Raw genomic sequence first — 14,485 nt, forward strand, 5'->3', positions numbered from 1 at the left:
GCTCATAGTAAGATTACTATAATTTGATAACACATAAACATGGTCCCTAACCATTTGGAGCCTTGTGGTATTCATTGGTTGCAGTAGGTTTGCTGTAGGAGTAGGATGTGTGCTTATAGGAGATCTATCGACCTTAATAGTTGAAGAGTAGTCCTATGCGATCTAAGAGGCTGAGTCCTTAAATCTGTGGCTATAGCAGTATGATAATGAAAAAAAAATTCATGGGATTCATGATTGGATTCAAACTAATTAAATCTTGCATATGATGGATGCTTAGGGTTTGACGAGTTTTCATATCTTGCATCCTGTCAAGATTCTCGATAGAAGAACTTGATCACACTGTAACTACACCTAGGGGTTCATCTTTTTATTCTACTCAATTGTCACTATATACTGGTAGATATCACTGGTAGATTGTGAGAACTTACTAGGATTATTTTTGGATCAATGATCCTTATTGGGGTAAGTTGGAATTATTTTAGCCCATCGAAAGGAGTTTCGATGATCTATAATGAAGATTATGGTATGTTTTACTACCAAACAGAATAGAACCTGATGGCTCATATACAAAAGGAGCTTAATCTGATCAATAGCTTGGATCATAATCAAATTATCAATTGGATTGATGATTTGGATCAATTTATAAAAATTATAAATTTAGAAATTGTTAATTGTTAACATAAGGAACTTAATTGCAAGTGTTGCAATATAATTTGATCTAATTAAATTATAAATTAAAATTTAATTAATTTAAATTTAATTTAATTTAATTTAAATTAATTTAAGATTAATTGAGTTTAATTATCCAAGTTGGACTTGGATTTCAATCCGATTAGATTAGGATTAATAGTCTTTTCGAATTTGATTTGAATCAGGTTCGAATTGGATTCAAATTAAACCTAATTTGAAATCAAATTGAATAGACTGCCTAATCTCTCTTTCTCTGAGATTCTCTTTCCTAATTGGTTGATTAAGAAGTGGGAGGAGTGGTGAATTGTCACCCCCTTCTCTTATGTGCATAAAGGTGAGAGGAGGTGCAAGTTGGTGCCTCCCCTTTTTGGGCATGGACTCCTTCCTGATAAGAACCAATCCTGTTTAAATTTAAATTTGAATTGGATCAGTTTAGATCAGTACTTATCTGGTTAGGTTGTTGGGATGAGGTTTTGTGTGACAAAAAAAGAAGAGAGGGAGAAGGGGCGTGTGTGAGATTATTCCTATGTGAGCCCCATGCTCCCTCTTTCTTCCATCTTCATGCCATGCCTTCTCCTCGATCAGATCAGAGAGATAGAGATTAGAGAGAGAGGAAGAGAAGGAAAAAAAAATTTTCTTCTCTTCTAGACATCCTTAGAGAGTTTTTTCAGATCAACGTGAAGGGTTCGAGTTGCAGATTTTTCTTTTTTGAGTTCTAGAAGAAGTTCAGATCCAAGTCAAAAAGTGAGGCCTGTAAGGTACTAGTATTTTGGTGACCTCGGTGCTTCGATCAGGTTATCTTCATGTGGATACCAACAGAGATCGGATGCTTGCATGACTATGACAGAAATTTCGGACATCCATCGGATCCGATCCGACAACAAAGAAGGAGAGCGATCTGAGATAAGAGTTTTTGAACTCTTCTGATTTTAATTTCAGATCTGTAGATTTATTTCATAGCATGCTTAGAAAGATCTCTAGATGATTGTAGGATTAGATTCAAGCATGTATTAGATTAAAATCGTTTTAATTTTACTCTTCCACTGCATACTTTCATGAGATGAAAAATTCTGCATGCTTAATCACCTAAAATTTCAACAATAATGAACTTCATCTTGAACATTTAGAAAGAAACTAAAATTTTGGTCATCACATGACATTCACATAGAATATTTTATAATGAAGAGTATTGAAATAAATTAACAACTTATGAATAGTTTGTGCAAATATAAATTAAATTGATTATCCCCATAAAGGTGTGTCAAGTGGTTGAGTTGGTAAAGTTTGTGGAGTTAGGAGTTAGGTAATGGATTTTGGTGGGCTACGATGAATTTCTTTAATTTGAAATATTTAGAAAGAAACTAAAATTTTGATCATCACATGACATTCACATAGGATATATTATATAATGAAGAGTATCTGTCAAATAAATTAACAACTTTATGAATAGATTACAAGAATGCAAAAAACTCTCAGTCAAATATGATATAAGGAAATAATCAAGCACAATGTTTGTGATAAGTTAGCTTTATACATTTTTAAGATCCCATCATCATGATTCAGTTATCTCCAAAATACTACATACTTCTAGTTAATAATTAAGATAATCATGATTATAGAGTATTAGATCATATAACAATATTATGCTTTATACACGTACATAAGAATATTAATTTTTGTTGCACGATCAGTGATCTGACCTCGAAATTAGTTAATTTGGCACTAAAATTTTCAACCCATATAAAAAAATTTTACGTCATGTTATTCTAGCTAGTTCATGTTTTATCTTCGTATGATTTTGTTTATAAATTTATAGAATAAGAGAATCAAAATTTTAGGTTTGGTTATGTACGTTCTATTTTAAGTTGGGTTTCTGTGTTCTACCAAAAAAAAAAAGTTGGGTTTCTGTGCACGTGAGAGCTAATACTTCAACCACAAGATACGTACGAGATTAAAAATCCAAGGATATGTTTTGACTTTTATCAAGATAGTTATGTCACCTTGCACGAGTAACGAAAAATCTCCCATGATCGGAAATACTTTTCTTTTGCTCAAGCCCTTACGCAACTCAAGAAATTCTGATCCTTCTCAGAAAAATCTACCGGAGACCATCTGTTGTTTATAAAAAAATCATTTTTTATTCTATTTCAAAATTGTCTCAACCCATTATGCGTGCTGGACTTCAAAGCGAGGCAATTAAAACATATCCCTTCTCATTCAAATAATGTGAAAAGATCCCAGCACATAGAAAGCCACGTTTACTTCACACAGATGAACGATCTTTGAAGTGAGAGAGAAGTGAGGACGTTGATTGTAGATGGTGAACGCGGAGGAGAAAGAGAAAGGTGGGAATGGTAGGATGAGCATCAGGGTTAGGTAGGCTGGCCATTTGAACCGCGTGTTATTTGAAGAGTTTGACTATTCTTTAGTGTTTTGCACAGTTTCAGAGTTTTGAATTTAGTGTTAGTTGACGATATTAGAAGATCACACGTTGTCATTTCACTTGAAGCAGCATGTTCAACGATATGCAGTAAATTGTAGGTAAAATGCTCCTTTCACTTGGATAGAGTCATGGAAATAATGGGCACCTCTTTTTTATCTGGTAATACTTAGCATTCTTTTTAAAATTCTAGAAAGTAATGAAATTATTCTTTTTATTTGGTAAAAAAAAAAAGTGGTGTCCTGATCCAACCAAAAAGAATGAAGAATTTCTTAAATCTGCTCAACTCGAATCTCTAAAAAAAAATTAAAAAATTTTGAAAGTAAGCTTTTGCATTTATTTTACTTTTATTAATGATTAACCCATTATAAACTGAGGTATACAACCCTTATTGATAATAATGGTAAGGTTTTCTCTTGCATAAATTATGTTGGATTCCTCTTCATATTTGAATAGGACTAGACTTTCAAAAATAAATAAGACAACTAGAAATAAATATGAAAAATAATTAAAATTCTAATTCTTTATTAATTTTATCTCCTATCACTCCATCTAATCTATTATATATATATAAAAATGGAGCAATCGCGTTAAGGCATCTCCATTCGACATGTGGTTAAACAGTTGCATGACACGCGGTTAAAAAAAAAAAAGACTCGGTCTTGCGTCCGTTTTTCTCCTCGAACGATGGAGAGAGGGCCGGCCCCTCAACTCCCCACTACCATGATTACTCCAACGATGCCATTCACGTTCCCGAATCACACCCTCACAACTCTCTTGTGCGCTGCCACCACGCCACATGAAAGAGGAGAAAGAAAAGACCTAACGCTAGATTCAGCAAGAAGGGGATGAGCGAGCCATCCAGAGAAAAAAAAACCCTCGCAACGAGTCTGCGATGCGCTTTCATTTGTTTTCCTGCTCTCTCTCTCTCTGCCCCCTCCTGCTCTTTCTCTCTCCTGTCTCCCCTCTCTCTGCCCCATCCCTGTGTTAGATGTGTGCCCTAGATGCCAGATTGGCTGACACATTCCTGTACAAATCTAAGGATAAATTTATAATTTTGACTATAAATCAATAAATGGATTATTCTTCTATCACATTGTGTACATTGTGTCTGTGATACATTCTTTGAGTTAGTAAGAATGTCAATTCATATTTTCAAAGTTAAAAATTTAAGGCATGAATTTATATAACTAACTCATAAACAGCTTCTGACCATAGGATCATCACGAGGATGGTGATCGATCCGAAAAGTTGGTGTACATCACTTCCTTAGGGTAGATGTGTCTTGAGTCTACGATGTGGAGACACCGAAGCGAGAGTACAGGTATTCATTGAGAACGAGAGTACTGAGTGTGACCACCTCGAGCAATCATAAGGAAGTCTACCTTCTCGTCGATGACTAGCTCGATGCTGCAATTGTGTGTCTAGTTCTTTGACCTAAGGTGCATCGACAGTTCACCTTGAGTGTGTTATAGTTTGACTACACCATAACTCGGTCTCCTAGCCATTCAAAATCCTGAGGTGTATGTTGGCTGTAGCATATTCATTGTAGGAACTAGGTCGCACTAAGATGGGATCTATCAACCTTGGTAGATGAGAGGAGTAGTCCTATGATGATCGAAAGATTGAGTCCTTAAGCCCATAGCCATGGCAGAGTGTAATAATAGAAAAGGAGTTTTTCATTAGGGTTTCATATCGGACTCGGATCGATCGATTAATTCATATGACTGATATTGGGTTTGATGAGTTCACCTTAACCCTAATTCAGTCGGAACTCATGATAGAGAAACTCAATCACACAGATAGCTGCATCGAGAGGTTCGTCTTCAGTTCTGATGGGTTGTCACCATATATTGCTAGGTGTCATTGGTGGATTTTGGAAGCAATTGAATGATCTTGATGATCGATCATTCTAATTGTCTGAATCAGAAGAGTTCTGATCCATCGAAAGGAGTTTCGATGATGTCGATGATGAGATCACGACATGTCTCATTACCATACAAAATTGAACCTAACTGGATCACACTAATAAGGGTTAGGATCTGGATGTCATCAATTGGGCTAGCCTAATTGATTTGGATTAGATCCAATTAGGTTCAAGAAAATCATGCTAGCACACAATTGAGCCTAACTTTCTCCTCGTGTAATCTTTTTCATCTCGACTGAGCCAAATATGATTTGACTCACCCAAAGAACCTTGAGAAGATTTTTCTCAATCTAAATGAAGCTTGTCTAACTCAAAAAAGTCTTGTCTTAATTTATGAGATAAATTTAAGACAACACCTGCTAATTCCTGTCACCTATCATTTTTATTTTAGGACATCTGTCAAATATTGACATATGAGTCTTAAACTGAAGGCCACTTGGCAAGAGCTCATTGAAAGATTTTTGTGGAGTGTCCACATGCCAAATCCACATTAAATTAGAAACCATAATCAGATTATGGCATGAGCCCAATTGGATTAAAATGGGTGCCTCAAGTGGATAAGGATGGAGAGTCTTGATCAACATGGACTCTTGGGCGCCATCTCCCTTGTGCTTATCCAATGTTGGTGCCAACTCTAGGAGAGAAGGTGGGATTCTTATCTGATGTGATCAAATAACATCACTCCACCAATTAAAATTTTTTTGGGTTAAATAAAATTTTTTGATTGGTCGAATGATGTGGCACTGCGTAGCGCAGCAGGGTCTATATAAACCCAGTCTGCGCCTAGGGTTTAGTAATTCTGCTCCCTACCCAGCAAAAGCCAGCCACCCCTCCTCTTCTCCACATCCTCCCTGGTGCTCCCTCTCCCCTCTTCATGCCCAAAAGGTTGGGCATCCATCTGGTGAAGGATCAAGGCGTGGTGACGCCTTGAACAGGAAGGCTGCAGGACTTCTTCGACAGGCTGCTGCTCCAACTTTAGGAAGACTTTTGAAGATCTTTCTAATCAGATTTAATTCTCATTTTTGGAAAAAAGATTCATGAGGAGAAAACAATCCAGATCTTGCCTGAGTGGATACTGGTAGAGGCCAGACGATTGCGTGGATAAATCAGAACCTCAGACTTGCTGCGATCATCTACAGGGTAATCAGATTACCCTTGAGGTATTTCATATTTCCTCATGTTTTAGATTTATTTTTGAATTAATATCAGATAATAAAATGATATCTAAAGATTTAGATCTAAAATAAATGTAGGATAATTTTTTTTTAAAATTATTCCGCCCTAGATTTGATGAAATCTGGAAGATCCTACAAGAAAAAAGGTAGTTTTTCCTTCACCCTCATCTTTTAATTCTTTTTCATTTTAATTTGAGTTTTTATTTTTGATTTATTTAAGTTTTGGTTGGGTTCGATGGCTCGGGGTGAGGTGTCGGGTTCGAGCCCGACAACTGTTGGGCAGAGACGAATCGGGTCCGCACGGGCTAGGGGTGGGATGCCTTTGTTTTATTTTGGATAGTAGTGCGTAGTCGTTGATAGCACCAAAAATAACTCTACTCACTACGTAGGTAGGATGAGTCGAGATCATATCCTCAGGGATCTTGGGCTAAGTTGAGATTGTAAAATAAAAAAAAGAAGCATTGTTTTGATTTAGAAAATATATTATCTTAAAATTGATGTAATTAGAAAATAAAAAGCTCGGGAGTTTTGAATTAATCTGACACTAGTAGAGTTGTATCTATTTTTTTTTAATTAAATAGATACGATTAATCTTAAGAAAAATACCTATCTTTTCTCGACACGCCCCGTACCCGTAGATCACGGTGCGTCTCTGAAAAGTACTAGGTAAACAACTCTTCTTTCCTCAGCACGCCCCGTACCCATAGATCATGGTGCATCTCCAAAAAGTAAAAGTTGTTCCTAATATTAATCTAACAAGAAAGCATAAATAAAAATATATGAAAGAGAGCAAATAAAGAACTCATGATGATTTAAATAAAAAGCATAATCTTTATTGCATATAAAGAAATACAAGAAAGTTTAGAACAATAAACTATCTCTGTGTCGTTACAAAATTTCTTCTCCACTTTCGAGACTGGTAGCCTAGCTGCTCATGAAGTAGTCCCTTTCTATCCCTCTATGCAAGGCTCTAGAAGAATTTTTGGGCTCCCCCTCCAATGGGAGTACAAAAGCCTTTTTATAGGTGTTAGGAGGGAGGAGTTTTACATGATTTTTCGATGTGGGACTAAAGAAAATATTAATGACTAAAAAATAGATGGATGAGATGGAAAGATCACAAGCAGATAAAAAAAATACAAATTTTTCCTCTTGAAGCATTTTCAAATATATATTTCCTTCCATCTGTTCGTCTGTCCCACGAACCCCGCGCGCCCGCTTGCCTGCCGTGCCGCACCCGCCTCGTGCCCGCCTCGCGTCTGCCCCGCGTCCTCCCCGCGCCCGCACTCGCGTCCGCCCCGCATCCGTGCTCGCACCCGCGCTGCACCCGCACTCGCGCTCGCGCCGCGTGAACACTCTTTTTTTTATTCCAAAAAGAAACTTTTATTTCTTCACAATGACGTCTATATCCTTTTGGATTTCTTGCATAGTATCTTCATTTTCTATAATACCGTATGCATCCTTCTTTTATTTTAATTTTATTTTAAGTCCAATTTTCTTCAAACTTGAGTCTTTTTGATCTATGAATCGGACTCTTTGTATCGGCGATCATCTTTTCTGTAAAATATAAAAAGAAGCATCAAATTTTTAATAAATAAAATAAATTAAATATAATTTTCTATTTTAAATGACTTAAATTAAGTGTTTATCACACCCTCCAACTTGAATTTTGCTCATCCTCGAGTAAAATAGATATATCAGTATTGTGTACCGACTCGATCTTGAATCAAAAATTAGGTTAGGCATCCAAAAAGGTAGATGATACCTAGTCAGACCATTAAAGAGATACTTCATTGGATTATCAATTTGACCCAACTAGTGGTTGAGTATTAACTAAAGAAATTTCAAGAGCTTTTCTTTCACCAACTCTCCACTTTACTCTTTAAATCCTCTAACTTAATGTGAGAGGGGTTTATTATCTTCTTGCAATTTAGTCTCCTTATTATCCACTTTTTTTTTTAACATTGCCCATTTTTTTTCGTGAACCACAACACTTACTTAGGTGAAGGAGCCCGGTTACTCAGTACAAAACCAATATTTTTTTTTTAAATAAAAAATATATTTTAAGGAGAATTTTTGCATACCTCGACCTTTCCACCCAATCTCTCATGAAGCAGATTCTTTATTGAGATCAGTAAGAAGAGGGTTGTAGAATCACTCCTAAAATTTGGTATAGTCTAAACCCTACTATTCATTAGATTTTCTTAATAATTTATTCCTTAGTATCTCTAAAATTATCTTGATCATTAATCATTCATTTATTAGGATGCCTAATTGACTCTTAATCAAAATAAAATTCAGATACACAAAACTAATTATTTTTGACCATACTCGAGGATTTGATTAATTTTCATTTTCTTCCCCCCCAACTTAATCTACATTGTCCTCAATGGAGTAGGAAAGCAAAGAAAATAAAAGGAGAGAGTGCACCTGAGATAATTTTACTTCAGAAGTTGAAGATAGCTTCATTGATTAATAGGCTCTTGTTCTAAATTCCTGTAGCTACAGTAAAGTAAAAAATATGAAATCGTTGGGTTGCCTCCCAACAAGTGCTAAGTTTTATGTCTTCAGCCAGACTGAATTGAGTATTATGGCGGTATTGGATCCACTAAATCAACAGATTCAATTAATTCTCCATCACTAATTCCATCTATGTAAGGTTTCAATCGCTGACCGTTCACTTTAAAGGTGTTCCCCTGTTTAGAATTTTTGAGTTCTATAGCTCCAATGAGGAAATACCTGAGTTATAATGAAAGGTCCGTCCCAACGTGAGCGAAGTTTTTCAAGAAACAGACGCAACCTAGAATTGAAGAGACAAACTTTTTGATTGGGCTCGAACATTTTTCGTGCAATGAATTTATCGTGGTATGCTTTAGTTCGAGCCTTATAAATTCTGGCACTCTCATACGCTTCATTGCGTATCTCTTCAAGTTCATTTAATTGAAGTCTCCTATTGGAACCTGTATTTTTCATATCAAAGTTAAATTGCCGTATGGCCCAAAATGCACGATGTTCCAATTCCACCGGTAGATGATAAGCTTTTCTGAATACAAGTCGATAAGGAGACATTCCTATGGGTATTTTAAAAGCAGTACGGTAAGCCCATAATGCATCATCTAAGTGTGCTGACCAGTCATTTCTATCGGATCTTACCATTTTTTCAAGAATATGCTTGATCTCCCTATTGGAGACCTCAACTTGGCCACTTGTCTGGGGGTGATAAGGTGTGGCAACTTTATGAGTTATTCCATATTTTTTCATTAGCATGTCAAAGTGCTTATTTGTAAAGTGTGTACCCCCATCGCTAATTATGGCTCTTGGGCATCCAAATCGACTAAAGATGTTATGTTGAATGAACTTGATCACGATTTTGTGATCATTGGTTCGGGTTGCCATAGCCTCTACCCATTTTGATACGTAGTCCACTGCTACCAAAATATACTCGAATCCAAATGAGGAGGGAAAGGATCCCATGAAATCAATTCCCCAAACATCAAAAATTTCTACTACAAGTATAGGGGATATGGGCATCATATCTTTTCTCGAAATATTTCCTGTTTGCTGGCATCGCAGGCAATTATGACTGAATTCATGTGCATCTTTGAATAGTGTCAGCCAATAAAACTCACTCTGCAGCACTTTTGTTGCAGTTTTTCTTCCACTAAAATGTCCCCCACATGCCGAAGAATGGCAAAAAGTGAGAATGCTTTGGAATTCACTCTCGGAGATACAACGGCGAATAACTTGGTCAGGACAGTATTTGAATAGTTCAGGTTCTTCCCAGAAATAATGTTTAATTTGCGAGAAAAATCGATCCTTTTCTTGTTTTGTCCAGTGAGAAGGTACTTGTCCTGTTGACAAGTAATTGACAATATGGGCAAACCATGGAGGACAGCTAGAAGAGATTGTGAAAAATTATTCGTCAGAAAATTTCTCTTTGACCTCATCTATGCCTATCGTGTGTTCAACTAAGATCCTGGAGATGTGATCAGCTACCACATTCTCGGAACCCTTCTTATCTTGGATTTTCAGATCAAATTCTTGTAAAAAAGGATCCATCTGATCAAACGCGGTTTAGTATCTTTCTTTGAGAGGAGATGTTTCAGAGCCGCATGATCAGAGTAAACTAGAACCTTAGACCCTAACAAATATGAGCAAAATTTTTCAAGGGCGAACACTACTGCTAGTAGCTCTTTTTCTGTTGTAGTGTAGTTTAATTGGGCATCAAAAAGAGTCTTGCTAGCATAATAGATCACATGTGGCTCCTTATTGATTTTTTGGCCTAAGACGGCACCTATTGCAAAGTCAGAGGCATCACACATAATCTCAAATGGAATTGACCAGTCAGGGGGTTTTATTATAGATACTGTTGTCAGGGCTGTTCGTAATGTGTTGAACGCTTTCAAACAGTCTTCATCAAAGACAAATGGTGTATCCTTGGCCAACAGATTGCACAAGGGTCTTGAAATCTTGCTAAAGTCTTTGATGAAGCATCTATAAAATCCGGCATGACCTAAGAAGGATCGTATTTGTCAGACCGAAGTAGGGGGTGGTAGTTTTGAAATGACCTCAACTTTGGCTTTATCTATCTCGATCCCTCTTTCAGAAATAATATGTCCTAATACAATTCGTTTCCGCACCATGAAATGGCTCTTTTCCCAACTTAGGACAAGATTTGTCTCCATACATCGTTTAAGAACTTTGGAAAGATTATGGAGACAATCCTCAAAGGTGGTTCCAAACACAGAAAAATCATCCATAAAAATTTCAAGATATTTGTCCACCATATCCAAAAAAATGGCCAGTATGTACCGTTGAAATGTAGCAGGTGCATTGCAGAGCCCGAATGGCATACGCCGAAAAGCGAAGGTGCCATAGGGGCAGGTGAAGGTAGTCTTTTCTTGATCATCCAAAAATATAGGTATTTGATTGTACCCTGAATAACCATCAAGAAAATAGAAGAAACTTTGTCCTACTAACCGTTCTAAGATTTGGTCGATGAAGGGTAATGAAAAATGATCCTTCCTAGTAACGGCATTCAGTTTTCTATAATCTATGCATACTCGCCATCCAGATGATATGCGAGTGGGAAGTAGTTCACCTTCTTCGTTCTCAACCACAGTAATACCTGATTTTTTAGGTACTACTTGAGTGGGACTGACCCATTTACTATTGGATATGGGGTAGATGATTCCAGCATCTAACCACTTTACCACCTTTTTCTTTACTACTTCACGCATATTTGGGTTCAATCTCCTCTGCATATCTCGATGGGGTTTGGCATGTTCCTCAAAATGAATATGGTGCATGCAAATGGAGGGGTCAATTCCTTTTAAATCGATAATGGACCAACCGATAGCCTCTTTGTGTTCCTTCAGAATACCAACCAATTATGCTTCCTGATTAGGGGTCAAGTCTGATGCAATGATTATCGGGAGGGTGTCATTGGGTCCTAGAAATACATACTTGAGTGTAGCAGGAAGGGGTTTCAATTCTAACGTAGGTGGTGATTCTAAGGATGGGACTATTGGTGTACTGGCTAATGTGGACAATGGCTCATACTTGATTATCCATGGAGGAGTGATTTTATCGTGTGGTGTATCCAACAAGGTGTTAACTTCTTTCCTATATCCCTCAAAGTCATACACTCCAAAGTGAGCCAAACAAGTATCTAAGGGGTCTGGTACTAGAATTATGGGTGTTGCATCTTCTATAATGTCTTTTAGTGTATCTACTTCGAAGCAACTATCCATTGATGGTTCTTGGGAAGCACCAAACACATTCAGTCTCAGTTTCTTATTCCCAAATGATACATCCATGACTCCTGTCCTACAATTAATGCATGCATTTGCCGTAGCTAGGAAGGGTCATCCTAAGATAATGAGAATTTATCTTGGATTGCCACTTAGTTCCATGTCGAGAACCAGAAAATCAACTGAAAAGTAAAACTCATCTACCTTGACCAAGACATCCTCAAGCATTCCACGTGGTTTCTTAATTGATCTGTCGGCTAACTGCAGTGTGACTGATGTGGGTTTCAGTTCTCCAAATCTAAAAAGTTCATACACCGAACTAGGTAAAAGATTCACACTTGCCCCTAAATTCAGAAGAGCTTTTTCAATGTGATAATCTCCTATAACATAGAAAATGATGGGGGCTCCTGGGTCCTTAAGCTTTGGAGGAGTGGCATGCTGGAAGATAGAACTAGCCTATTCAGTGAGGCATACTTTCTTTGGGATTTGTGATCTAGATTTACGTTTTTAGGTGCACAAATCCTTCAAAAATTTAGCATAAGCAGGGACCTGTTTGATTGCGTCTAGAAGGGGAAGATTAATTTGGACTTGCTTAAATAATTCCAACATCTCATCGAGTTTTTCTCCCTTCTTATCTGCAGGAATAGGGACTTTCAGGGCATCCGAAAATGGGGCTTTAGGCAAGTAAGATGATTCCGATGCAGTTGGTTCCTTCTCTATTTTCAGGTCCTCCTTATTCTTGGGTGATTTGGCTTTGGTTAGAGGTTTAGGGTCGGTCTCATTGGTTTTACTAGTGTGTTTAATGACCTTCCCACTTCTCAGAGTCATGATTGATTTGGCATGTTCAGAAAAAACTTCTGGGGTATTAGAGCTCTCAATCACAAATTGCCCTCTTGGGTTGCTCTCGGGTTGGCTAGATAATTTTCCTCCTTCCCTCCTACTGAATGCAGTCGCTAGTTGACCTATTTGGGTCTCTAGCTTAGCAATGGATTGTGTGTGGGAGTTAAGGGTCTGAGTGTTGACTTCTAATCGTTCTAGTACTTTCAGAACTTTTTTCTCAAAAGATGAACTGTGACCAGTAGTAGATGGTTGAGGAATATTTTGAAATTGATGGTATGGTCTATGTCTATATGTTGGGTCCTGATATTGAGGTCGAGGTGTAGCAGGACCAACCACTGGTTGTGGTCTCCAGAAGAAATTTAGATGGTTTCTCCAGCCGGGGTTATAAGTTCTCGAATAAGGATCGTTTCCTGGTCTGCGAGCTTGTTGGACTTGAGCTTGCTGAACCTGCTCGTGCACAAACTCAGAAAATTGAGATGCGGCTGGGAATTCACTAACAAAATGGTTCAGACTTGCACACAATGCACAAACTTCTTGGATAGGGTTAGGTAGAATCGGGGATTGTCCAGTATTTAGAAGACGGTCTAATTTTTGAAACAGTTCATCTACCTTACTGTGGATATCCATGACATTTCCAATCTGATAAATTTCACTTCTTTTTTGTTGAAGCATGGGTTGTTCTCTAGAAGTGGCAGACATATGATGTAGGGAATTCTCACTAAGTGTTTCAAAGAGCTGTCAGGCTTCATCCTCACTCTTTAGCATGAATGTCCCACCACATGATGCATCAACCATTTGTCGGTGTTTCTCCGATAGACCATCATAAAAACACTGACAAAGTTACCATTTAGGGACAGCATGGTGTGGACATTTACGAATGAGGTCCCTTAACTTTTTCCATGTCTCATGAAAAAGTTCACCCTCCAATTGGGAAAAACTAGTGATAGCTTTTCTAATTTGATTTATTTTTTCAATTGAAAAGTATTTCTTGAGAAATTCTCTCTGAAGATGTTCCCAAGTTGAAATGGTTATAGAGTCTAAGGAGTTTAACCAATGTTTGGCTGTCCTTAAGTGAGAAAGGGAACAGTTTCAACCTAAGGGCATCATCTAAGAAGTTTTGGATTTTTACTGTGAAACAAATTTCAAAAAATTCATCCAAGTGTTTGTATGGGTCCTCGTTACTAAGTCCATAGAATGATGGCAACATTTGAATAATGCTAGACTTAATCTCATATTGGGTAGCTTCTACTGGAGGTGCTTGAATGCATGGAGAGTAAGTATACGAGGATGGAGTGAAGTATTCTTTCAATGAGCGTGGAGGATTAGCCTCACCAGGTGCAGTCATGTTTCTAACTCGGATAGTCCTAAGAGTCTTTTCTAATTCTTCATCTAATGGTTGCAAGTCGGGTTTTAGTGATCGTCGACCTAACATGTAACTAAAAGGTCTATGTAGGACTATCCTAGTCTGTTAAGGATTTTTTTTTATTAAGAGGAGAAGAGAAGAGAGAAAAGAGTTCTAAAGAAGAGATCCTAAGAAGTCCTAAAACTAATAGAAGAATTAGTTATGGTTAGATTTTAATTACAATCAAGTTAATACGTAGTGGACTCTCTATCCTAAAGTTACTCTAGTTCTAGACAGCTCCTAACTGTAGTTAGCCTTCAA

At 37.3% G+C, this 14,485-nt stretch overlaps 1 non-coding gene across 1 annotated transcript; it reads left to right on the top strand.

Moving 5' to 3' along the window:
- Positions 1 to 13,675: 13,675 nt before the first annotated feature.
- On the top strand, positions 13,676 to 13,781 carry LOC140858293 (small nucleolar RNA R71). Its single transcript, XR_012141859.1, has one exon. It is a non-coding gene; the product is annotated as a small nucleolar RNA R71 (small nucleolar RNA).
- Positions 13,782 to 14,485: the final 704 nt, after the last annotated feature.

Source organism: Elaeis guineensis, chromosome 5 (genome assembly GCF_000442705.2).
Source record: "Elaeis guineensis isolate ETL-2024a chromosome 5, EG11, whole genome shotgun sequence".
Taxonomy (NCBI): Eukaryota; Viridiplantae; Streptophyta; class Magnoliopsida; order Arecales; family Arecaceae; genus Elaeis; species Elaeis guineensis.